General features: G+C 37.2%; 1 protein-coding gene and 1 pseudogene across 36 annotated transcripts in view; one reads left to right on the top strand and one right to left on the bottom strand.

Moving 5' to 3' along the window:
• DLG2 (discs large MAGUK scaffold protein 2) overlaps positions 1-26,793 on the bottom strand; it is a 2,299,762-nt gene that overhangs the window by 969,063 nt on the left and 1,303,906 nt on the right. The window lies entirely within an intron of this gene.
• LOC118145613 (large ribosomal subunit protein eL31 pseudogene) overlaps positions 1-26,793 on the top strand; it is a 39,426-nt pseudogene that overhangs the window by 10,164 nt on the left and 2,469 nt on the right.

The raw sequence follows: 26,793 nt of genomic DNA, 5'->3' as shown, positions 1-26,793 counted from the left end.
ATTTACTTATTGCTTTTCCCACTTGTAATTTAAAATTTAAAAATAATCTTTCACTTATGGCTCCACTTTTCCCATAAATCAAATCTCAGCTAAATGAGGAGTTTCCAGGAAGAACTTCAAAGATAGATAGTCTATATATTCAAAGTACTGTACTAGGTTTATATGGACTAAACAGCTTTAGAGTTAGTTTTCTTTGGAAAAATGAGAGCCATTACTAGCAAAAGTCCTTAACCATCTCTTCAGAGAAAGTTTTCATAAAAGATCCTTTAAAAAAATAATTAAATGGTAAAATCATTTTTGTTTTTGTTTTCCATAAGAAACATTCTGTACCAGACAGCACAACACAATTTTTGTTTCTGCATGGACACTTAATGAGAACTCTTCTACTTAATTGTGACAAATTCATTCAAGCCCAAGACAATATTTTTCATGTTTTCCAAGTGTCTATAATTTCTGCGCATATATTAAGGAGAAAGCACATTTCACAGAAGGGAGAGAAAACCTTCACTAAGCCATTCTGCCTAAGAGGTACAACTAGGCCTTTTTCCTGGTACAGATGAAATGAGAGACTTGGCGAAAACAAGCTTTCTTGTGAGTCATCCTTAATGCCACTGGGAAAATAGGCATTACATTCCAGTGGACTGGGCAGCTATCAACCCTCACCCCCACAAAATGGAAAAATCTGTGAAGTTCTCTTGATTCCCACAACCAGAGATATTCCTCTTCTCATTCAAAACTTTCACTTTGTGACTGCACAACATCTTTTCTGAAAATAGCTTAAGGGTTTGGGACCCAAAAGTCCTAAATTTAAGGGGTTGAAAGAGGTTTAATAGTAAATGTCACATGCATGAATATCCTTTATGCTGTGTTTATTCATAAAATAATAGTTGTCATTTATTGAATACTTCCTATGCAGAATGCATTAGCTCACTTCTATCACAGTATCTGTCCTGTTAACTACCTTGATTCCTAACTAATGAATGAAGAAATTTAAAGATAAGGAAAATAGGAAAAAGACCTCAAGGAGGACAAATGCTAGCAAGAGTAAAAGGAAATTCGAACTAAGACTGATTTGACTATAAAACCCTGGCTTTCAAATATACTCTCTGCCTCTCTTCAAACTTCCTAAGAGATCTTTTACAAAACAGAAAAAGGAAACGGGAATTATACTGACTAATAAAATTGCCACTTCATTCTAAATTATAAACTTCTATCTGAGACAATCTATATGCTCACCAAATTGTGTTGCTAGACCCACAGATGATGACTTTTCTCAGCCTTGTTTGCAGTTATTTTGGCACCATTCATTATGTTCTGGCCAACGGAATGTGAGCAGAGATGGCATGGGCCATGTCCAGGCCTCTTCATGAAACCACTTGTACAATCCTCCATGCCCTCTCTCTATGTTTTGGCAATCTTAGAAGTCAGTGAATGAAAGTGGGAGTGACAAAAATGGAAGAGCAGAGGTTTCTGCATGACTATCTGGTCAACAGCCCTATCGCCAACTCAGTTGAACACTGATGTGAGAGCTATGGGTCTTTATTGCACTGTCAATGATGTTTGTTGTGTTACCACAGTTAGCTTGCATAAACTCACACACTGCCTTTTAACCATGAGAAAGAATACTCATAAAAGCTACTAATGTCATGCTGACATTTACAGTTTCTTCTCTACTTTTAAGGATTCCAGCTTATTCCTAGATTTTATAATTTGTAATAACTACTAGTCTAGTTTAGGAGAAAATGCTTTTGTCAGTCTGTGGAAAATAACAATGTTTTCATCAGGAACACATGAGCCATAATTTATTTTGATGCAAAAAGCAATTATACATGAACTCTTTCTTCAAAATGTTTGATTTTTTATAACAATGCATTCTATCTAAGGACAGACTGGGCTATGGGCATCTAAGTGATACTGTTACTTAAAGCAGCTTAGATCTGAAAGGTTTCCTTATACTTTTGCTACAATTCTTTTAACCAGTTGATACACAGTGCTTTGGCAACATGTAACAAGAATTTAAAAAGAACTATGATTTTTTCCAGATTCATAGAAAGGGGAGTACTAAACACTGGGGACTATTGAGGGGAAAAGGGGAGGGCCAGTGGGAGGGGGAGGTGGGAAGGGATAGCCTGGGGAGAAATGCCAAATGTGGGTGAAGGGGAGAAGAAAAGCAAAGCACACTGCCATGTGTGTACCTACGCAACTGTCTTGCATGCTCTGCTCATGTACCCCAAAACCTATAATCCAATAAAAAATTAAAAAAAATAAAAAAAATAAACAACAAAAAAAAAAATAAATAAAAAAAAAAAAATAAAAAGAACTATGATTGTGACAAGGTAATTGTGATAAATTCATCAGATCACCTGCAGAGGGAGTGCTGGCCAAGAGTTATGCTTGAAAGCTCTTAAACAGGGAGTGTGTGGGCAGAATCAGAGGTACTGCAAGAACAAGGAGGAAACCAGAAAGCAAAATTGTCAAGAAACAGGGGAAACTGAAGGCGGATATTAGTGGTACTATAAAGAATAGAGTAGAGCTCATACTGGTGTCTAGGGTTTTGGAAGTAATCATTAAAATTAATGATGACCAGGAAGGCAGAAAGGACTGCTGTTCTTCATCTACTTGTACCCTGAAACCTGGGTACCTTATAAGAATGAGTATTTTTTAAGACACACTCCTCAGCCTTAATATAGTATTTGCAATATATGAATTTGAAAATATTCATTTCCTTATTGATTAAAACCTCTGTTCATGTCTTCATGTTAAGAAGGTGTTAAACAATCCAGTAGTATAGGTGATATCCCAGGTATTTTAGATGGAGAGTAAAAGTAAACAAAACAAAATAAATCACACATACCATTCACACACCAGTGAAGAAAAGAGCTGGTGATGGGTTTACACAATTCTTATTGCGTAAAATAAGCTATCATTTTGTTATCAACTGTGTTGTAGCATCAGTTGCAATATTCTGGGTCAGCCCAATTTATGAAGCACAATATGTATTCTATACCCAGAATTACTGCTGACTCGAAATACTGTCAGTAAAGGAGTAGCTTAAAGAGCTGATTTTAATTTTCTATTTAGACTCCTACAGTGAATTCATTTGCAGAACTCTATGATACTTTGTCAGTTACAGCTTCATATTTTCACTTTTTAATATGCATGGTATAGATAAAGAATAAATTAGTGTTGGTGTGCAAAAAAAGGAAGGAATCACTAACAATTAATTATGATCTTAATTGTGTCTCTCAAGAGGTACACACGCCTCTTAATCTAGACAAAAATCAGAGCCTTCTTAAGACAGATCATCATATAAAAACACAGACTGAAAATGCCTGGAATACCTTTCTCTCTGTATCCTCTTCACTACTCTGCTGGTGCTCCTACTCTTATATGCCAGCTTTACCCCTCCTAAGAAGCCATCTCTGGCCTCTTCAGGGGGCTCCTTTTCAATCTCATAGCCCTTTGTAGACACTTTCATTCAGTGTCTCAAATTGCATTATATGCTTGTTTCTCTCCTCCTCCACTAAATGGTATGCTACTAGAGGATAGGGGCCATTATGGCATTTATTTATTTATTTATTTATTTAAGAAGGAGTCCTGCTCTGTCACCCAGGCTGGAGTGTAGTGGTGTGATCTTGGCTCACTGCAACCTCTGCCTCCTGGGTTCAAGCAACTCTCCTGCCTCAGCCTCCCAAGCAGCTGGGATTACAGGCGCACACCCCTGGCTAATTTTTGTGTTTTTAGTAGAGTCGGGGTTTCACCGTGTTGGCCAGGCTGACCTTAAATGCCTTACCTCAGGTGATCCACCTGCCTCAGCCTCCCAAAGTGCTGGGATTATAGGCATGAGCCACTGTGCCTGGCCCATGATAGCATTTTTGACACTCAGTAAAAGTTTGTTCCATTAATATAATTCATTGGACTATTTTGTTTTGTTTTGTTTTTATAGTTCTACAAAAATCCAAAAGGCTTGCCTGTGCCGGAATTTTGGTCTCATCAGTAAATGCAAAACCTTTGTTCAACAGCTCTGGCCCACTAAGATTGGCTATATGTATGTCTACTGAAGCTACCTACCCTGTATGTCAGTATATCAAGTGCTAGAAATATTTTGTTCCTTACCTGTAAAGGCAAGTCTGATTTCTTCAACAATGGTATATCCTCAACAGCTCAGTCAATACATGTTTGAAAATTCTGCTGTGTTCACCTATTGCAGGGACACTAAAACAAAGATGACATATTTTCCACACTCAAGGAGCTTATAAATGGCTTGGGAAGGCAGGAAATTTGAACGTAAAAATATAAGCCCCAGGTTATGAAAGTAAGATTATGATCAATAATTTTAGGTTTGTCTAGTGCTTTATAATTTCAAAAGAACATTCATATGTATCATCTCATTCAATACTGACCATCCCTTGATATATTAGGTCTACCCAAAGTAGGTATAGTTCATAAAGTAAACATGTAATTTATCAGTTAAATATGTTAGGTGTCATTCCTATTTTACAAAAGAAGAAACACACAGTAAGATTAACAAGACCACATAGTTCACTGGAGAGGTAAAGCCAAGACTGAAAGCAAAGACTGCTCAAATCTAGTTCCCTTTTTACTTTGCCCTTTTCCTGCTTATTTCAAGGTGTCAGTGCTAATTTGTTTCTCTCTCCAACATGTCTTCTTAGGCACTTATGCCCACTCTAACAGGAAAACCCTTCTTACCAAAGTCTTTATTGATAGTTATCTAAACACTTGAATATCACAATTGCTTTATCACCAAAATTGCAGACCAGAATTGGAAACTAAGTTTCTTCCTCTCAAGTGATACCTTTTCCTTTCTTGTTAAAATTATTCAATTCTATTAGCACACATCCAAAAAAGTAGACTGGACAGCAGATTTAGATGTTGCTTTTTTTGTATGTTTAAGGATTTTTCCCTAATATTTTGATTATCATTCTCTGTGTGTGTATGTTTTCTAAATATCAGATATTAGTCTGAACATCAAGAATACAGAATTCTCATTCTGAATTACTAACTTTGCCTCTACCATGTCTACTAAATTAACATCATCATCATCATTGCCATCATCACCATCACCAACATCCTCCTCCTCCTCCTCTTCCTTCTCCTTTCCGCAAACATAGTTAACATTCATTGAGCATTTAACATGTATCCAACACGTGGTTGATTCCTTCATTTAATCCTCATAATAGCCCTACTAAGTTAGCATTTCTGTTTCATTTTATGGTTGAGAATACTGAACCCTGGAGAGACTAAATAGCTTTCCCAAAGTCAGACAGCAAGCAAGTTACTTGTCAGGTAAAACTGCTAAGACCTACATAGACCAGCTTTCCCCATAGAAGATACATAACATATTAAAGAAGACTGTAAGTTCTTCAAAGGCAGAACCTTGCAGATTCCCCTACCACATGCCCTCAAAACACCCTGCAATTTTCTTGCATAGAAAGATATTATTATACACTTATCACGAATCATTATTATATACTTATTTTTGGAAATATTTGTTTAATGTCCTCCCTCCACCCCCGACCCCTGAACTATTTCTTCAACAAGGACAAGGATTGGTTCTATAGTGCTTACTTCTGCTCACTCAGTGCTTAGCAGAGTGCCTAACATGGTAGGTACTCTACATATAGCCATTAAATAAATGACTCTTTTGGCCCTATTTTTCAAAGCAGCTTCATTGAGGATTTCTTTAGTACACTTAATTAATATTTTAGTACTCAATGTGAGTATCCATGGAGCTCCATTCTGGCAGAAAACAAAAGTACACTGGACCCAGCAAGAGGGTTATTTTGGGTGGTGACCCCAAATACCTTGACTACACTCTAGCTACAGATGCACTTTTAAAGAGAACTGAGTCATCTTTTCAGCAGTCATCTTTATCTGTTATTTGCAAGTTTGGTATGTTTGAAGCAGATGAACTTTCATAAAGTATAGACACTGATATGAGTTTCAATAACTTAAACTGTACTTTTCTAAGAAGTCTGTTTTTAATGTTAAAAATGAAATGTAGCCTTGTTTTTGCCCAGTATATTGGAGTTTTCAGCTAAGGCATGCCTCTCTCTAATCCAATGGCTTAATAAAAAAACTAAATACCTTGAAGATATTTTCCAACAGAAGAAATTTTGAAACTGTGGGGAAGAAGGAATAAAAAGAAATAAAAGCTTTATGTAGGCAGAAAACTAATTATGTTAGCCTAACCAATAGGCTAGTATTTTAAGAGGAACACAATGTATCTATATTATTTATCCCTCTCAATCCTCTACCACAGGGAGGGCAGCTTTGTTAAAGAACAAGTTCAAGGTCGTTGCATGATTAAGTTTGGCTTCAGGATTCATCTCTAGGTTTGATGGGAAATTTAAGGCTGAGAGATATTAAGTGGCAACATAGATTATATTGCTGACAAATAACAGAGATAAATTCAAATATTGCTCTTTGTGGTCCAAATCCAGGGCTTTTTCTACTACTGGCACTGCTTTTTCATTCAGATCATTTTATGATTAGTCCTTCATGTCAAAAAATGTAAAAACATTGGCAATAAATAATTAGCTCACAGAATTCATTATATATATTATATGTTGTATTAATAGCACAAGCTTTGTATAACAGAAAAGGAAGAATTCCATTTCCTCAGCCCAATTCTCACTTTTTTTCTCTCTCTTTGGCTGGAGTATGCAGTGGTATAAAGTGTTCTCAGACTGTGTGTGTGTGTGCTTTTTTTTAAATATCTGATATATCACCATTCTCAAGTTCATTTTCCAGAAGATATCTTCTATCAGTAGGAACAGATGGTTCAGTTGAGTTCTAATAGAACATGGAGATAATTGTTAGTAGGTTAACCTTTAAAACACAGTCCATTTGGGAGTCACTCAGAAACTGCTGTGGTAGTGACACAGCTATTCATGGCATGTAAGCAAGATATCATGTGGTTATTAGTCTGTGTTCCAGAGCAGCAAAGTCATATCCTGCCTCCAATATGTGTACCAAAGACAAGATAAAGTGAAGTACTGACAATGCTGTAAAGTCTTTAAACTGTCCCCAGATTCCCTGAAAGCCAATCAGTTGCCTATTACTGTTCATTTTATCTCTATATCTTTTGTATCCTTTACATTCCCACTGCCACCACCCTCATTCAAATCTTTTGTGCTAGACTAGCAAGTGTTCTTATTCCCTCCAACCTCCATTCTTTTCAGTCACTGTTACACATTGCTCCTTGATTCATCACCCTAAAAAACCGGCTATGAGTATGGGCTTGTGGGCTCAAAATCCTTCAATGACTCCTACTAGCTTACCCAATAAAATTCACATGGCACAATGTGCAAACCCTTTAACTCTAACATCTACTCTTCAGTGTATTTCTCATTCATTTGATTCAGGAGTCTGTCCTGTACTTCAGTCAGAATTATTGACTTGCTGTTCCCATACATCACCTTTGCTTTCACATCTCCCTGACCTCCTACATGTTGGCATTCTGTTTAAAATAATCTTGATAACTCACAGTTTCTATTCCTGCAACTGGAATCCTACCTTCTTTTCAAAGCCAAGTCCAAAGCCACCTCTTCCATTAATCCTACTTCAACATTTTTACAAAAAATAATCTTCCTCTTCTGAATTTGTATCTAATATTTTTACATCACTCTTATCCTTTCTTTTTGTTTTTTTTTGTTTTTTCTCCATCTACTTTTGCCACACTCCAATCCAGCATCTCATTTCAAATTGCATTATTTCTTTACTGTGTTTATAACCCTTATTGACCTCCCATTGTTCTGGGGAGGAGCAAAAATCTTGATGTCTATCCTTGATGGCCTATATCATTCTGCACGATATATCTCTGCATGCTGCTCTCATCTCACTTTCTAATTGCTGCTTTCGTCTTCTCAGGCATTCATCTTTTAATAAGACATGATCTTTTTGTCTTAGGGCCTTGATACATGCTGTCCCCTCTGTCTAGACATCTCCTTCCCATCTCCACCTTTTCCTACCTAGTTCATTTCTACTCAGCCTTCAAAATTCAATTCAAATAACACCTAGTTGAGAAAGCTTCCCTTAATCCCTAGACAAATTTAGCACCCCCACCTACTTTTTCATTGCAATACATGCCACAGTCATATGTTTGTTTTTTCCACTAGTATGGAAGAAGGAAACTCTGTCTTGTTTCCTACTGGACCCACGGTGCCTAACACAGTCGCTATATCTATAGTAGCTGTTAGGTAAATATGTGTACAATAATTTAAATATAAGTAGTATATACATTAGATATCTATGTATAGGATGACTGAAAGATTTGTGTTTGCCTTATTTCCTATCTTTCCCACCATACTGTAAACTCCCTGATTTACTTTTCTACCTGCAACAACTCAACCCTCTATAGTTAGTACGTGCAAAGGAAATATGTGAACAACAGAATAAATGAAGGAAGGAAAGAATGTACAAATAAACAGACTAGTAAAAAATAAGGTGATAGTCTAACCTTACATATAATTTCCAAATCCTCATGCCTTTTAGAATATTTTAACATTTCTAAACATGAAAAATAACCTAATACTGGCACTTACATTTTATAGACCAATAGCCTAATGTTTATTGACTGCTGCTGTTTATTGAGGGACAAAGAAGGAAGGAAACGAACATTAATTACATTATGAGAAGGGGACAGTGTTGATATACAATGTGTAGGTTCAAAGGAAATGAATATCCTCCTTATTCTTGTAATAAGGAAGGAAGGAAAGAATAATTCATAAACAGGGACAAGCAAAGGACAAAATAAATGAAAATAGTCCTTGAAGGAAAAAAGAAACAATTATTTAATTATCTTTCAGTTCCAAAAAGAGATCAAAGTATTTATTTGTTTTCTGTTAGCAATTTTCAGTTTAGTGATACAAGGATTGCCTTGCATCTGTCATATCTTTCCACAGCTAACCTCAGTATTTTCATCCTTATTTCCTTTCCTCAATGACAATCAGCCTCCAGAAGACCAAGCCCCATACATTCACATACTCTTTACTTCCCGTTATCTCTGCCTGATATGCTCTATGTATGACCTTGGGCAAGTCACTTCTGTCTCCTGTACAATGAAGGGGACAGTCTTCTCTGTATGATTTCTTTCATCTAGAATATTGTATGATTGGAAGTCTTGCCTTGCTATGAGTTTTGGTCCATAACTTCTGGTGTTTTGATTTCATGCATTCCATATTTACTATCTAACCTACTGAATGCCAGGAAATGTTCTAAGGGCAAGGTATAAAAGGATAAAACAATGATCTTAGAAGACAAAAATCTTTCCCTGTTAGAGCTACATTCTAGTGGAAAGAGACAGACAATAAACAAGATGAATGAAATACATGATATAATAGAGACTAGAAAGTACTAAGGGGGAAAATAGCTAAAGAAGGGGACTAGGAATATGGTGTGAGTGGTACTGAACAAGTACACAGGGAAGGCCTCACTAAGAAGGTGATACATAAAGACTCAATTCACAATTCACAGTTTTCTAGTTGTCTGCTCTTGACTTCTGGCAATTGCTTATAACTTAGTTCAGCTGCATATTTGAGGAGCCCTTGCTTCTTTCCCTTAAATCTGACTGTCCCTGTCCATCTCCATTGCCATAACCTTGGTTCCATCTCTGCCATCTCTTGCCAAGACCATGAGCAATGGCCCCCATCTTGGTCACACTGTTATTATTCCCACCTTCCCTTCTTTTATAGAATATTATTCTATATTCCCACCTTCCCTTTTTTATAGAATATTATTCTATATTCCCACCTTCCCTTCTTTTATAGAATATTATTCTATATTTGGATCTTCCCTTCTTTTATAGAATATTATTCTATATTCCCACCTTCCCTTCTTTTATAGAATAATAGTCTACATTATTCTATAAAATATTCCCAACTTCCCTTCTTTTCTGCCAAGAGTGTCATCTCTTTACAATGAACTCTGGTGCTACCTGAATTCGAAAATTCCCCAATTATTTTGCTTATTGATCTCTGACAACTTCCCCTAATGTCCTAGCTGTCACCATACTTAACCCCTTATTTCCTGAATATGCCCATTCCTTAACTCCATATCTACCCACAAACACAGGTCTTTCTTCTTGGTCTGACCTTGCCTTGCCTGCTCTTTTGTTGTTGTTTTTCTTGTTTTTGTCTCTCTGTTGGCCAGTCTGGAGTGCTGGGCATAAACAGGGTTTACTGCAGCCTTGACCTTCTGGGCTCAAATGATTCTCCTGCCTCAGCCTCCTGAGTAGCTGCAAGTACAGGTATATACTATCATACACTATTAATTTTTGTATTTTTATTTTACTTGTAGAGATGGGGTTTCACTATATTGGCCAGGCTGGTTTTGCACTCCTGAGCTAAAGCAATCTGCTCACCTTGGCTTCCCAAAGTGCTAGGATTACAGGCATGAGCCACCCCACATCTAACCTACCTTCCCTTTAAGGCTCTGCTCAAAGAATGCTTTCTCTTGGCCTGCCTTCCTCACTCCTGGAGGGAGTGAAATTCTTGCTCCTCTGTTCTCTCTGTGTTTTTCACATATCCCTCTGTTGCATTTATTCCACTGTATTGTGATTATCCATTTCCCTGTTTTTCAATAAACTTCCAGAGTACATTCCTTATTCATTCATATGTTGAATTTGGTAAATGCTTAATGAAATTGACAAGGATAGAGGCAATGAGAAAAAGGGGAGGGTGAGAGAGGAAAGGGTGACTATCAGTCAGTTGTCAAAGATGGGCAGCTGACAGATAGGAGAAATCATTGCTTCCTAAAAGCTGTGAATTAGAAGAAACCTTAAAGTGGCCCAAATTCTAAAACTTCAGGTCTCATCATTAACCTATCTTCCTTTAGTCAAGCTCTGACCTTTTGTCCCAATTCGCATAACTGGGCTTCTTCCCCCAGCCCCCACCTGGTGCCCCAGTTCTGAGAACTCGCCTTCTGTCTTGCTCCTCTCTGCCTGAATCTCTCTTTTGGAGACCTGCCTAATATGTCAGGCTCTCCAAACCTGGAAGTCCATCTTGCGTTTATTTCCCCCACCCCTCCCAATTCTCCCTTTTTAATCTCTGCCCTGCCCATGAACCCAGGCAGGTGGCCAGGGCCCTGCTAATCCCTGACAGACTTCCATGATTCTGACTTCTAGCATTACATGCTCCTGGGTTCTTTCATTGCCTTTCACTGCCTGCCTGCTGTGGCCACTATCTCTCCCATCCCCCATGCCATCTGACTGTTTGGATGACCACCTGCTCTCCAAGTCCATCGTTTTGGATTTCGTTCTTTGCCTGTTCCCCTGGCCTGCTTCCCAAGAACCTCTGGACCTAGGTCAGATTATGTTTTTGTTACTGCTTCTTTCTATTTTTAGATCCTGGACCTACCTGGCTTCCTACCTTGTTCTGATAGAACTGCTGACACTTTAATTTATTAAAAAAAAAAAAAAAAAAAAAAAGAGGGTCTTGAGGATGTCACTGGATTTGTCCACTTTAACATATAGCATTTGGACACAGGGATCTTTATTTGAAATGCTAGTCTAAAACTCTCATTTCACAGATAAGGCATTGAAACTCAAAAGGTAAAGTGACTTTTTCAAGGCTGCACAGATAGCCTGTGGCAGAATGACATATAGGGCCCAGGCTTCCTGGGTCAGTCCAGAACTGGCCTTTCACTACATTCTGTCATCACTGTAGACCTACTTTTTTTTTTCTTTTGAGATGGAGTTTCACTCTTGTTGCTCAGGCTGGAATGCCACAGCATGATCTCTGCTCACTGCAACCTCCACCTCCTGGGCTCAAGCAATTCTCCAGCCTTAGCCTCCCAAGTAGCTAGGATTACAGGCATGTGCCACCATGCCTGGATAATTTTATATTTTTAGTAGAGATGAGGCTTTTCCATGTTGGTCAGGCTGGTCTTGAACTCCCGACTTCAGGTGATCTGTCCACCTAGGCCTCCCAAAGTGCTGGGATTACAGGTGTGAGCCACCACGCCTGGTGTCCTACTTTTTACAAATTAGAGAGTACTACAAAACATAATCATGGAATCACTTATACGCAAATTGAAGAAATGAGGGTAACAACCTATAGCCAACACCTTTACAAGTTAAACAGATCCTACTAGATTATCCTTTTTCAAGGACATAGATGTATGTGAAGAACTAGGAGGAGATAACAGCTTTAATTTATCCCAGATAGAACAATATATTACAACTTTTCTTCAGGGTCCCAATAAGCTTGGAAAAGATGACCTAGGGATTCAGAGAAATTAACCAATTAAAAGAAGGAAATAAAACAGAAATTAGTTATTAATGAATCAACCACTGGGGCAGAAGGGGTATTCCAAAGGAGACATACCTGAGACTGGTGTGTTTATAAAAAATAATGTAATCTGTGGCCTAGAAGAAGAAATGGAACATATGCCCAACATGTTTGTCTAGCGAAATGACAACTCACACGTTATTCAAGACAATTAACCAGTCCCTTGTTGGGGACTCAGGGGTGCATTAAACAAGGTCTTCATCTTGATGAGCTTAAAGTCAATCAGGCATTTTAGCTGTGTGTACAAATAATTATAATTCAATGTAGAAATGATATAGATAAGAATGCAGTGAAATTATTGCAGAAGTGACTTCTCCCTACCAAGCTGGACTAGCAAGAGCTTCATGGAAGCAAGGACGTCTGCAATTGCATAGGTAGCTGGGACCTAATGAGCCATGATAAAATCTTGACAATCACCCTGGAAGCCACTACTCTTTCACCACTTATATCCAGGCAGTCACCAAGTCTCTCAATTGCAATACCTAAAATATTTTACAACTCAGCATTTTCCCCTGTGCTGCTGTCTTAATTCAGAGCCACCTCTTTCTCTGTAGATGTCTACAGCAAGGCCCTTGCTCATCTTGCATCTACAATCTCACCTTCCTTCAATTCATCCTCCACACTGCTGACAGAATGATCTTGCTGCTAACCTGATCACGTCACTCTAAAGTTTAAAATCCTCCGATGACTCACCATTTACAAAAGCCTTCAATGATCTGGCTGCCGTTTACGGCTCAAGTCTCATCTCCTGCTTTTCCTTTCCTTGAACATTATGTTCTAGCGATACTGAATTCCTTGCACTTCCCCCCTCAGAAAGCTTTCCTCTTTTACGTCACCATGATTCTGCCCTGGGTGCTTCTCTATTCTGCTCTGCAAACCAGAGTATTAAGCAGAATGCATGATTAACAGACCAGCCATTTAGCAATTAGGATGAATCACATTCACTTCAGGACTTAGAAGGGCCCTTATGCCAGTGGTTCTCTTTTCTCCACAGGATCTCCCTACCAACAGCATGCAAAACCCTAATCGGTAGCAAGAGTGGCTTCTAAACTTTTGCGTGGCTTTTTGTTTGAAGGCTTTTGTCAAGTAGGAGTGGTATTGACAGCAGGGAAATGATGAAAGCCAGTATTAGGGAAAGTAACATGATAATAAAAAAAGAAAATTAACATTCCTTAAATACATACATGTTGCACACATAAAATACAATACTTTCTACATGTGTCACACTTAATCTTTACAACAAGTTAAAAATATTTGTTTCATTTTAAAGATAAAGACAATGAGGTTTATGTAAACTGATTGCTTCTCCATTACCTAGTGGGTAGGGAGGAAAGGATCCCAATCAAAGTTTTTTTTCTCTTCTCACCACCTTATCAGGCCTAGCATTGTAACCATGTCTCCAAATTGCATTCTGAATCATTCCAGATAAACATGTTTAATTTAGTTTTAGTGTAAGTATATATTTTTCTGATTATCTGAAATGGCTCATTTGTATACTTAAAATGTAGCACAATTCCTCCCTCCCTTCACGAGGAAGGCCAGAGAGGCAAAGACAGAGCACAGACCATACAAGCAGCTTCTAATCTCTCCCTTCTTGAGATGGAGATTAGAAATGTGACTCTCAGAACTCACATTGACTCCAGAGGCAATTCAATGTAATGTCATCCTATTAGAGAAAAAATAAATAGAAACGGAAATATCATACAGTACATGAATGACAAAGCCAAGTTTGGTTACTCTTAGGCAAAAAGAGCTCATCATTTACTGAACCCTGAAGGCTGTGCACTCTTACATGTTTCTTTTGGTAATCGTAACAACAAACATTTGAAGTTGGGTATTGTTATCTCTACTTAACAATGAAGAAAGTGAGGCCAAGAGAGGTTAGATGATCCATCCCAAGTGGCTCAGAGTAATTAAATAACTCACTCCAAGTCACATATCTGGTTCGGCATGATGGATCAAGGATTAAAACTCAGGACTCACACTGTGGAGCTGATGGCTTCAAACCCATTCCCCATGAGCATTTCCATCTTCATTTTCAAATATCCACAGATATTTGAAATATAGCCCAATTCCTCCCGAGACCAATAGAGGTGCTTGTATGAGAGGTGAAAGCCTTGTGACTAGACAGTCAGTCAATTTAGAAAGCTTCTTTAGTGACTTATTCCAAAAAAAGAAAAAAAACATAAAAAAACAACTAATAATGACTGTACTATATAAACAATCTTTTTTTAAAATCACAAACTTTAAACATTTTTAGGAGTTTATGCATACTATGCTAATGTTCTTAGAATATTGTTACCTATTGGTTTTTACATAGAATACCATTTTCCTGGTCATTGTGCTTTAAAAACAGTGACTGCTGATTTCTAAAAATAAAATCAGATAAAACCACGTAGCCTGCTCCATACATCTAAACAAACCAGAGTTATGCAGTGAAAAGGCAGAAAACACAGCTTTTCAGTAATGAGAGGTAGAATTTCACCACGTGGACAAACGCGCATACTGCTCAAGACTGCAGAATTTTACTTCTATCATTTAGAAGACTCCAAGGGCAAGAACAAAAACATGAAGTGCTGATTCTAAAAATCCTTGACAAAATATTAGTCTAGAAATTAATATTTATCACATTTTCAGTGTTACTGACAAAACAGCTCCTTGTATGCTGATGTTTATGAATACAAATTTGCTGGCACTGTGGACATATATCACCTTTCCAGAAAATAATAAGGTAGGATGGTGCCTTCCTACTCGTGATTACTAGAGCTAGAAAACCACCCCTAACGAGCAGCAACATTTATGACAAGTAAAATTGAAATCAATGGACCACATACATCTTAGTTATACACTGATTTAATTAACCATAATGAGAAAATAGGCAATGACTCTGTTACTATTCAAGACAATTTAGAAGACATCTGTGATATACTTTTTGCCTAAATTAACACTTAGATTAATGTAGAAGAGATAAATAAGAGGTGGATGATAGTGAGCTAGGGTTCAATCGTTGTTTAATAGAATGAAACATGTTTTCATTTTGTGGGGTGCAGAGAACATAAGATCATGTCCAGTAGTCCTAAACAAAGCAACTAGAGTATCATAGTGTTACACAGCACATAGTATCACATTTAAAGTGTCTTTATTATGCCACAGTTATTGCTTTACTTAAGCTTATAAATCCTAGAAAAAAATATTAACAAATATTTTGTGGACATTTCAGATTTCTTTTCTAGCTGAGTTATTCTTTTGTTCAGCATACCCTGATTGTGCCAAATACTATATGCTTTATTTTATAATCTAATATGACAGGAGTGCAAGTTACACACTATTGACATAAAGATTAGATGGAAATGCCATAATGGAGGAATGTGTGAACTCATGCTCCTACGTCTGCAATCTTCAGCACCGTATAGCTGGGCTCAGCTAAAGTCTGTCCCATAACAGCTAGTAATATTGACAATGGCAATAGCGATGATATTATTATTATGAGAATGTGATGATGATATCAGCAAAAATTGAAATCCTACTATGCATGAGACACTGTGTAATGAACTATTTGTTCACTTAGAACAGCCTGAAGAAGTAATTATTAATCTCCATTTTATATGAAGCAACCTAGGCTTGGTGAGGTAAAGAGATTGCCCAAGGTAACACATATACTAAGTGACAGAGGGTACAAAAAGATAGATCCCAGCCAATATAGACATAAAGCAAACAGTACTATAAACTGTCACAGGCCCTAAGTAAGGGAGTTGAGTATCAGCCAGCCTTCCTAACTGGCTGTTCCCAGTTTGCTCTGGTGCCAATCTAAGCACTTGCCTTAAGACCCCGTGGTTCTGGACTTTAATTTTTCCTCATTCTGCTACATTCCGGTTCCCAGAATACAGTTTTACCTTGGATTACTCTAGTAGTCACTGTCCTAAGGACTGCAGGTCTTAGCCCAGCACCTGGGATTTACCAAAAACCTCTAAGATAACTTCCTGGAATTTATACTCCTCTAAGATTCCTCCGGTTATTACCTAAAAACCCAATGGAAAACCCATTGATTCATCTTGGTAACAATGACCCCTACTATTACATATTCCTTAGTATGCATGTCTTCTGGTATAGATAATTTGAAGTCTAGAGACAAGTCTTTCATTCCTACTAACTGACACAATGCCTAACATTGAATAATGATGAATGAATGTCCAAGTCAGGCTCATAGGCTCAGAAGCCACTGTCACATTCACTGGATCTATTTCTTGCTGTCAGATGTCTCAGCCTGGATCCACTCCTATATGCAGAACCCACACAGGTCAGGTCCAGTCCTCTGTCTCTCTTTATCTGAATGTCTCATGATTAAACCATCATGTCTCTACCTGAATCTGTTGATATGAAAGAACAGGAGAAAGCACAGAGTAAATTGTACTAATAGTTTAAAGGTAGTATTTGAATTGGGTTTTAAGAAAAATTAAGACCTTCCCAAGAAAAGAGGAGGCATAAGCCAAAGCAGAATATATTTGAGTTGTTGTTGCATTTGAAAAGTGCCACGCAGCCTTCAGAGGTTAAAATATAGAGACAGCAGTTTTGTGGTAGCACAAGGGTAGATACCAAAGAAATCGAGAAATGTGATGTGTCCTCACTGTAAACTCACCTGCAAGACACATGAAGCATTCATGGGAATCTGAAATAGATATAGTCAAATCTCGCACCTACCTGTTCCCAGATTGCTTTTTGTTTTGAGGACCTTTCATACTTAGTACACTCCTGCAGAGTTCAGTCACAGGTTCTCAGAACACACTCAATCACCTACTGACATCAGCTACCAAATGCGGTATTACTTGAAAATAAGGAATATGATTATCTCTGATGAGGGCAACTCAGTGAACCTTTCCTCCACATTTATCCATCCTTCTCCCTGACAGATATGGTAATGCAAATTTTTTTTCTTTAGTATAATTATCAATTCAGACATTCTGACTCCTCCAGAAGGAAACTAGCTGAAAGTTGGCTGTGAACCTTTACTTTCATTCAAGGGTATAGGACATCTGTCATATGCTAAGTTTTTTGTTGTTGTTGTTTTGTTTTTTGATGGAGTCACACTCTCTCACCCAGGCTGGAGTGCAGTGGCGTGATCTTGGCTCACTACACCCTCTGCCTCCCGGGTTCAAGCGATTCTCCTGCCTCAGCCTTCCAAGTAGCTGGGACTACAGGTGCACACCACCACGCTCAGCTAATTTTTGTATTTTTAGTAGAGATGGGATTTCACCATGTTGGCAGGATGGTCTTGATCTCTTGACCTCATGACCTGCCTGTCTTGGCCTCCCAAAGTGCTGGGATTACAGGCGTGAGCCACTGTAATTGGCCTTGCTGACTTCTTTTTATCATGATAGCAACACAAACTTCAAAGGCAAACCCAAGCCAGTTTGAGAAAACACCCATCTCTCACACATGCAGAAACCAATTATATGCAATTTCTACTGTGTTCTTCAATTTTTCATCTTTTAATCTATAAAATAGATCATAGTATTGTATACATTCTAGGTCACTTAACTGCTCAGTTTCCCCCACTGTAATACAAGAATTACACTATTAATTTTACAGGACTATTGTAAAGATTAAATGAGTATATCTAAATTACTTAACATAGTACTTGGTAAATGTTTATGGTTATAATTTTCTTATAATCATCATTATTAAAAAAATATTAAGGATAGCTTAACTAAACTGAATTGTGATAAACTACTTGCTTATCATAAAGACAAGATCTACAGGCAGGTAGTTGAATCTGAAATTTCTATTTTCACTATTGATGCACAACCATTAAATATATGGCTTATTTCCTATTTTTGTACTACAGGGATTCAATCCACAAATTGCCTGGGGACAAACTTGTACCATATTTTTAATATACGTAGTAAATTCCATTCTAGTTTGTTTTGAAATGGGTCAGTATTATATTTGGACTGAACATTTGCCTACCTAGATTTTATCTAAACAGTATAGGTGAGTATCCTTCGATCACTCTGTTTACATCACATATTCAGATGCAATATATAATCAGAACTGATCTATCTAATGACACTTGAAGAAAATAAAACAGAAATAAAAACAGTCCTAATATTATGAGACTATTTATAAATAATCTCCCAACTCAGGATGCTGTGGCAAAGTAGCTTCTGGCTACTTCCAGGTTTTAATGCCTTAATTAATTATGGAATGATGTTTAATTATGTATTGTAGTATGCATAGCAAATATAAATTACATACCTGATTGTTCATAATTGTATTAAAAATATGTATCATTTATCCTTGAAAGTGAAAGACCTTTATCAGGATGGATAAAGCTGTTTGGGAAACAGAGTACAGGTGGAATTAATCGTCCCCATATTAATCATTTATTTTGTAAAAATGTGAAGGTCATTCTCCACTTTAAGGTACTTCCTGAATTCCGTTAGCAAGGTCTGGCAGCCAAATTTCAATATGCAAAGCAGAGGATTATGCAATGTGCACTATTATTCCCCTAAAGGCAAACAGCTTTTATTTAATAAAGATATTATTCTAAGAAGCTTTGCTGTGGTATTGTCACATACCAGAACTTGTCCTGGAAATGTGATTCTTATTAGTAAGAACAGATGACCTTTCTCTATGGTAGAAGAACTATGGATGTCATTGCATACACCTGCTAATTTTCCCAGACTCACAGGCTGATAAGAATCACAACGCAAAATATAGTCAATAGACACCATTTATTGAGGATTCTTTCTGGGAACCAACCATTGCATTAAACACATGATATTATTAATATGTTTTATGAACCATTATGAACATTAAGTACAAGGCACTAAATTTTTCTATGCATCTTATATTCATTTTCCCCCGATTTTATAGAAGTATGCCTCAGTAAAGTATTTTTCGGAAGATTATGCAGCTAGATGAAACAACTGCCAGACTCCAAAGGCTAAGTTCTTTCATTATCAATGATACACATCGTCACAATTCTGAGAATTAGGATTCATGATTTCAAAGTGGAGATGTGTCATAGGTGTGGCCAGGGGCAGTGAAACACCTGGGTCTTCCTCCCACACCCTCAGTTCTGACTCACCTTTTTGATAGTCAAGATGGTGATCAGTGGGTAAAACACTTGAGCCAAACAGAAACGGACTTCTGTCTCCACTAGCTGTGTGAGCTTTTCCAGGTCATTTTGTTGCTCTCAAACTCATTTTCTCATCTATATAGCAGTGATCATAGTACCTACTTCATATATGCCTTGAGGGGATCAATTAAGTTAATCACATGTTGAATGCTTTGCGTAGGGTGCCACATATCATAAGCTGTCAATAAATATTAGCTGTTATTGCTATTATTTTTTTCTTCCTTCTCTAATAATTTTAATTACTATTTTGGGTTTTTGTAAACTAATTATTGGCCCCTCTCCAATTCTTTCTCCTTTGATTTTAATCTCAAATTCTAAATGTGTAGAACCTAAAACATCAAAAGACTGATAAAACTCCCTTCTCCACTTTGTGCTCCAGCCTTGATACTAATAAGCCTTCAAGACCATATATTCATACTCTTGTTCTATTTTAGTCTCTTCAATATACTTGTCAAAAATAAAGTCCACAATATTACTCCTGAGTAACTTAGAAACAGAAAGAGATTACCATTCAATGCTTGTTAAGAATTTCTCTAACCAAAGAAATTGAATTTCACATTTTCTGTCCTAGAAAATCAGTGTTTGAGGAGATGTGTGCTTTGGGATGTCTATGGATGCACAGCAAAACTGGTTTTTTTGTTTGTTTCCCACTTAAGCAAAATGAAACTGTCTTCTTCAAGTGCAGTCATTTAAAACAACAGTAACCAACTCCAAAGACTATGAATTAGAGTGAAAGTTCCCTAATTTAGACAAACTAGGAGCAAGGGTGGTCTGAATTACTGACTACTCTGACAAAAGAATACGTTCTGTTAGATAAAAAGGCAGTATCACCTAATGATTAAAAACATGTGGTTTGTGATGAGACATTTTGGAATTTAAGATCCTGGTCTGTCACTTATCTGTGTGATTTTAGCAAAGTCATTTAAGCTCCTGAAGCTTGAGTTTCCATATACATAAAACAGTCAAATTGTTCCAACTCAAGCACTTTTGCTGAAGATTAAATGAGATAGCATTACATGAACACAGGGCCTGACACAGTATATGTGCTCAATAAAAGATTGTTATTATCAACATTATTATAACCAATATCGTCTTCATAACCTTTACAGTAAATAACAGAAATAACTGAAAGAAACTAATAAAATGATGCCAAATATTGAATTTTGTGTTTTCTTGGGGAATGGAAAAGAATGGATTGCAATTACTTTATAATTATTGAAATATGAATTTGGATTTAACCAACACTGATTAAGTAGCCACAAAAGCCTATTTAATAAGTGAGAAAACAGTCATAGAAATGTGGTTTCCAAGATTAAGCAGCTACTTTGAGCACAGCAAGAATGTAAAGACAGCAACATAGTGTCCAGCACACAGTCAGGGCTCTGTGATTAGTTACTGAACAAACAGATGAATGAAGATATGATGTGGTTTAGTGGAAACACTGAATTTAGACTTTCTGATTGTGTATATTTTGCTTGGATTTCTTAATTCACACTTACTATATGATCTATGAAAGTCATTTTAAATTAAATTCAGTTTCCCCTCTTCTAAAATAGTGACAATAGTATCTGTTCACAGAATTAATGTGAGGTTGAAATGAGACAAGACATGGAAAGTAGCTAGCAGTACTCCTGGTACATAGTGAATGCTCAATACATGCTAATTTCCTTCCCTGTTCTCCTTCTACTAAAGTCCATCTCTTTCCCAGCTATCACAGCCTTCTTTAAATCATATATAGTCCCTCATCAGTACTTTCCTTTCTCTCCAGTACAATAATCTATTTGCCAGTTTGAAAATCCAAGGCTCCTGATAACTTCCTCAGAGTCTACAGCCATTTGCTAGGGTACCACACACACATACCCTACCCGGACCCATGCCCATCTTCTCTGCCTACCTTGCCCCTTTAGTTCTTTAAGATGCCATCTCACAGCCTATCCTCAGCTCTTCATTTCTCACTGGATGACTCCGCCTTCTTCAAAACAATGACAAAATTCATGAAGACATGTTTTTCCCCCCACCATTTTATGTATTACTTTCCAGGCTTTTGAACAGCATTAGAATCTCACTTTATTCGGGAAGGCTTTACGGATGAAACATATAACATTGAACTTCTTTTGTACACTATAACATCTGGGAATGGACTTCCTATCTCCCTATAACTCAACCAATCATACTCTTAGGGTAACCCTTAATCCTAAATTATACACTTGCTTTACATGTAATATAAATAAATTCCTTGCTATCTATTAATATGCTGAGTTGAGAGGCAAACTCCATGTCCAAGTTTCTTATATCTTAAGATACTGTGAGTGTGTTCTCTGTCCATAGCTTTTAGAGTGTAGTGATTGGTTCATATTCCAAAAGCACTTTAAAAGGAGTTTGTATATGGTGTGACCATATGGTGCCACAATTCCTTATTTGTGTATTGGGCTCTTATTCATCTCTGTGTTGCTAATACTTTCCATACATCCTAGCACATAAGTAAGATTTACAAGATCCAAACACAAAGTTATTTTCTAGTTTAGTTCTATGAACAGATAGGGGCTTAAAAGTCCTAATACGAAGTGATGCTGGAAAAGTGGAGATAAAAAGAAGAGCAACAATACTAGTCCAGAATAACAGCTGGATGATACATGAAGGACTTTATATACGTCATTAAAATTAATCCTTGTGACAAAACCATGAAGGAGGTATCATTATTTTTAGGGATGAAAGCAGCAAAGTACAGAGTCATTAAATAACATACGCAAATAATAAGCAAAGGCCTGAGTTTGAAATCCTAGTAGAGTCCATACTTTTAACCATTATTGCACTGTATTTTCTTGTCACAATGGATTTTGAATTAGTTATACCATGTCTACCTTCTGTTCATGGAATTAAGTGCTAGCTCTTTACTGCTCCATGCAAGGCTTTCCCCAGTCTAGTCCAACCCTTCTTCTCTAGATGAAACTCTTAGTACCCTCCTCTATACCCTATTCTCAAACCAGAATAAATACACTTAGCTTCCCTAAAATGCTCTTAACCCTTTGCTTTCTGTGTTTTCTCACCCTGGAATGCTGTCCTATCCACCTCTGCCTATCAAAATCCATTTTCCTCTTTATGGTCAGTTAATTTACCATGTTTCCTTGGAATATTCTCTATTTTTAGATTGGAATAATGTATTCTCTCTTGAGTATATTCAAAACTGTTGGTTTGACTTGGAGACACAAATTGCTTGCCTGCCTCTTACATTAAAATGTAAACTTGAAGCCAAATGTTCACTCTTATCTGTCCTGGTATACTTAATGCTTTACACAATGCTCGGTAAACACAACTCAAAGTTTTGTAAAAATATGAAAAAAAAGAACAGAATAGAGAGGGGAAAGGGAGAAAAAAGAGGGGAGAAATGGGGAGGCAGAGATAGAGATATTACACATTACTCAATTTAGTGGGCTTAGGTAAGGTCTCTGGTGCTTAATTAACTCAAAACTGCTCTTACTTTGAAATTAAAATGCATTCAAAGTTCCATGCACACTTTCAAAACATTCTTTGTATTCAATAATATCTTCTCAATATCTATCCTTATACCTGGGAGAAATTACATGAACTAATAGCATTTTATCTTCATAAACATTTATGAGCTGTAATATTAGGCAATCACACCGACTGCTTACAGAAGTAAAATATATTTATTCTGGACATCGTTTAGAACATCCTGAACATACTGTCTCATATACAAAATAACCCTCAAAAGCCCTTCCATTAAAAACACTTTTGAGAGATGCCAGAAATAGAGTAATAATTTTATGATCATTACTCTATTTCTGGACAGACACACAGAAAGAAGGGAAGAAAGTCTTCCAAACTATACCATAAATTATCTCTTCAAAGCATCCCTCTACAAGACCCCTATCCCCAAAACAGTGCAGATTTGTAGGGAAGGCTCTGTGCCCCCTTTAGTGAGAGTACCGTCTCAAGTGTGAGGTAATCCTATTATATTCATTGCAATTTCAAGCCTGTGTCTTGAGCTTCCTGCCGACAAAAGGATACCTCATCTCGCTCCTAATGAAGAGCACAAAATTCTTCCCAAACTACCTTCATTATTACACACAGCGTGCTAGCTCTATCAGGCAATACCCTCACATTCTAGAAGAATCAACTGCCTCTTTTTAAATCTGAGATAACCATACCAGACTTAATTACGTCAATTAAAACCTTTTCCTACACTCAGCAGATGAAACCCATTGCACCAGAACAACACTGGGGCTACAGGAAAAAGAAGCCTTCGTTACAACGAAAGGTAATCACAGACGATGTCTGCCTTAAAAACAAACACATGACACGGAATAAACAAAAGCAGGAGAAAAGTCTTGTTCAACCAAAAAGAAAATGATCATATAAACCTTCTTAGTAAAGTACATGGTTACTTTTTAAAAAGCTGAAACAGTGAAACAAGTAAAACTCATCCAGGTTCTCCTTTGACCATAATATAGCTGAAAACACAGGAACTAGGCAAGACTGCAGGACCCGCACCTTATGTCAGAAACCAACCTGCTTAGATAACCAGCTCTGTGGAAAGGCAAGTCCCTTCCTTCTCTCAATCTGAATAAAAAACAATGGAATTTGAATTAGAATATTCCTAAGGCTATCACAGCATTAACAGTCACTGGGAGCCACATGTCACTTTTATTCAAGAAAACAGTTGGTTCACTTTATTTCACCTAACACCCTCCAGCATCATCAAATGCCCAAGGCATGGAAATATTATTCCAGCAAAATTTCAGCAGGCAAAACTGTATCATGAGGGTGCTTCCAATCAATCAGGCCTTTAGAATGAGATTTCATTCACTACTAGTATTTCACTGACTCAGCTCAGTGACCAATGCTTATGTCCTAATATTCATCTGTAAAAAGCTAATCCTCAGGGCAGTGGTATCAGGAGGTGGATCAGTCCTTAGGGTGGAGCCTCATGAATGGAATTGGTACTCTTATATGAGAGTTCCCAGAACACTCCCTTCCCCTTCCATCTTGTGAGGTTATAGTGAGAAGACAGCTATCTATGAACCAGGAAATAAGCTCTCACCAGATATGGAATCTGCTTGTACCTTGATCTTGGACTTTCCAGCTTCCAGAATTTTGAAGAAATAAATATGGTTGAAGCTACCCAGTTTATGGTGTTTTGTTCCAGCAGCCCAAACTGATTAAGACAGACTTTTATTGTTTATTTATGTCAGCGGATCTCAAAACAGGGTCCCAGAGTGGCAGCAGTACCTGTAAACTTGTTAAGAATGCAAATTCTGTTCTTGTGTCAGTTTGCTGAGGATAAGGAAACACCGCATATTCTCACTCATAGGCGGGTGATGAAAAATGAGAACACATGGACACAGAAAGGGGAGTACTAAACACTGGGGTCTATTGGGGGGAAAAGGGGAGGGCCAGTGGGAGGGGGAGGTGGGGAGGGATAGCCTGGGGAGAAATGCCAAATGTGGGTGAAGGGGAGAAGCAAAGCAAAGCACACTGCCATGTGCGTACCTACGCAACTGTCTTGCATGCTCTGCTCATGTACCCCAAAACCTAAAATCCAATTTAAAAAAAAAAAAAAGAACGCAAATTCTTCCCTGTTCCTGACCTTCTGAATCTGAAACTTGCAGGTAGAGTGCAGCAATGTGTATTTTCTCAAGAACTCTCGGTGATTTCTGTGCACACTGAACTTTGAGAATACTGTAAACATTTCCTGAAGCATCTCCTTGTCTGTACTCTTGCTCATCTCTAATACACTCTCCACATTCTGCTGCCAGATACGTTTTCCAAAAATCTGAATCTGATCATGTCAACCACTCTCTCACCTTAAAACCCATCAGTGACACGGTTATTCCATCCTCCATCAAATAATTCAAACTATTTAGATAACAAACCAAACCTTTTACCATCTGGCCCCAGCTGACCTATTCAAAGTCACAACCTCCCATTTCCCTGTGTACCTGCTCTGCTCAGACCAAGATGAATCTCCTGCTGCTTCATGAAAAAGCCATGCTCTTTGAGGAATCTGTGCTTTGCCCTTTTTTCTCTGCTCAGAATGACTCCCTCACCACATCTGCCTGTCAAACTTCTTCTTATGTTAAATATTTTCAAAGCATCATCCCCTCTCCAAGGCTTCTTGTGGCTCCACTCCTTTCTGTCCACTTCTCCTGCTATGCCTCCAAATTGTGTTGAGTCTACAGCACCTCTGAAAGCACAACTTTGAAAAATACAAATGAATTGTCATGCTATACGGTCGTCCACTCAAACATCTCTCTCCCTCACTTGCCTGAACTCTTCAGAGTTGAGGAAAGGTACTTTGGCAAATTATGTCTCTTTTATTTTTAGATACTTAAATGAGAATACATTATGCATATGTCATTAATTCTAATTACTGTTTATTTTAATGAATGAATAAATGAATGGAATCTGGAGCACTTACTGTATACAGCACTGTTATGCTCATGATTTACCTCTAGTATCCCTATTTTACAGATTAGAAAAAACAATAACAACAAAACTGAGCCTCAGAGAACTTAATTATGCTCTTTTAAGGGCCTATGGCGTTCTGGGCACACTGATGATGCTCTTTAAAATTTATTTGATTGTAAGTTATAGCAATGTTGTCAATCCTCATTAAAAAAATGTTCTGTCTGAATAAGGGTATGAAGTTGACCATAAAGTCTCTCTCCTTAATACATATTTAATTCTGGTTTAGATTTGTCAATCAACATTTATAAAGACAGTTGAAAACTCACTATTTATCTTTATAATTAGTTACAAACATTCCATTTTTTCAATTTTATTCTTGTTTGGCATAGCTAAATCATCACAACACTTATCACAATCAAAGTTGTTTTAGTTTAGACCCTCTATTAATAAATGCTAAGGAAGAGTTTAATTAGCTGAAGCTTAAATTGTCATTATTAATTTACTAGTTATATTACAATACCTTGTAAAAAATTTATGTTTCAGTAAATGGAGTACCTACTTTCCAATGACCACATGGCGTAGCTAATTTACTGCACAACTAAATATTTAATTACTAATCTTAGTAAAGCTAAAAGTACTTAGTTGGAATTAAATTGCATTACTTGCAACAAAATGCTTAACATCATGACTTCAGACCTATCCAAAGTCACTTCTCCTGCTTTCTTGTTATAAAATCTTATCAAAGTAATAATGGAAGCTGAAGGATTTGTAAGTATTTCTGAAACAGTCTCAGAATAACTGTAACAGGTAGATGGAACTATTGTAAATTTGCCCGCACATTTTATGGCAAGTTCAAATGGGGGAGGTCTGAAAATTTTTTTATTAATGTTAAATATTCAGATGGGCATAGAATTT

Source organism: Callithrix jacchus, chromosome 10 (genome assembly GCF_049354715.1).
Source record: "Callithrix jacchus isolate 240 chromosome 10, calJac240_pri, whole genome shotgun sequence".
NCBI lineage: Eukaryota > Metazoa > Chordata > Mammalia > Primates > Cebidae > Callithrix > Callithrix jacchus.
This window is presented reverse-complemented; position numbering and strand designations above follow the sequence as displayed.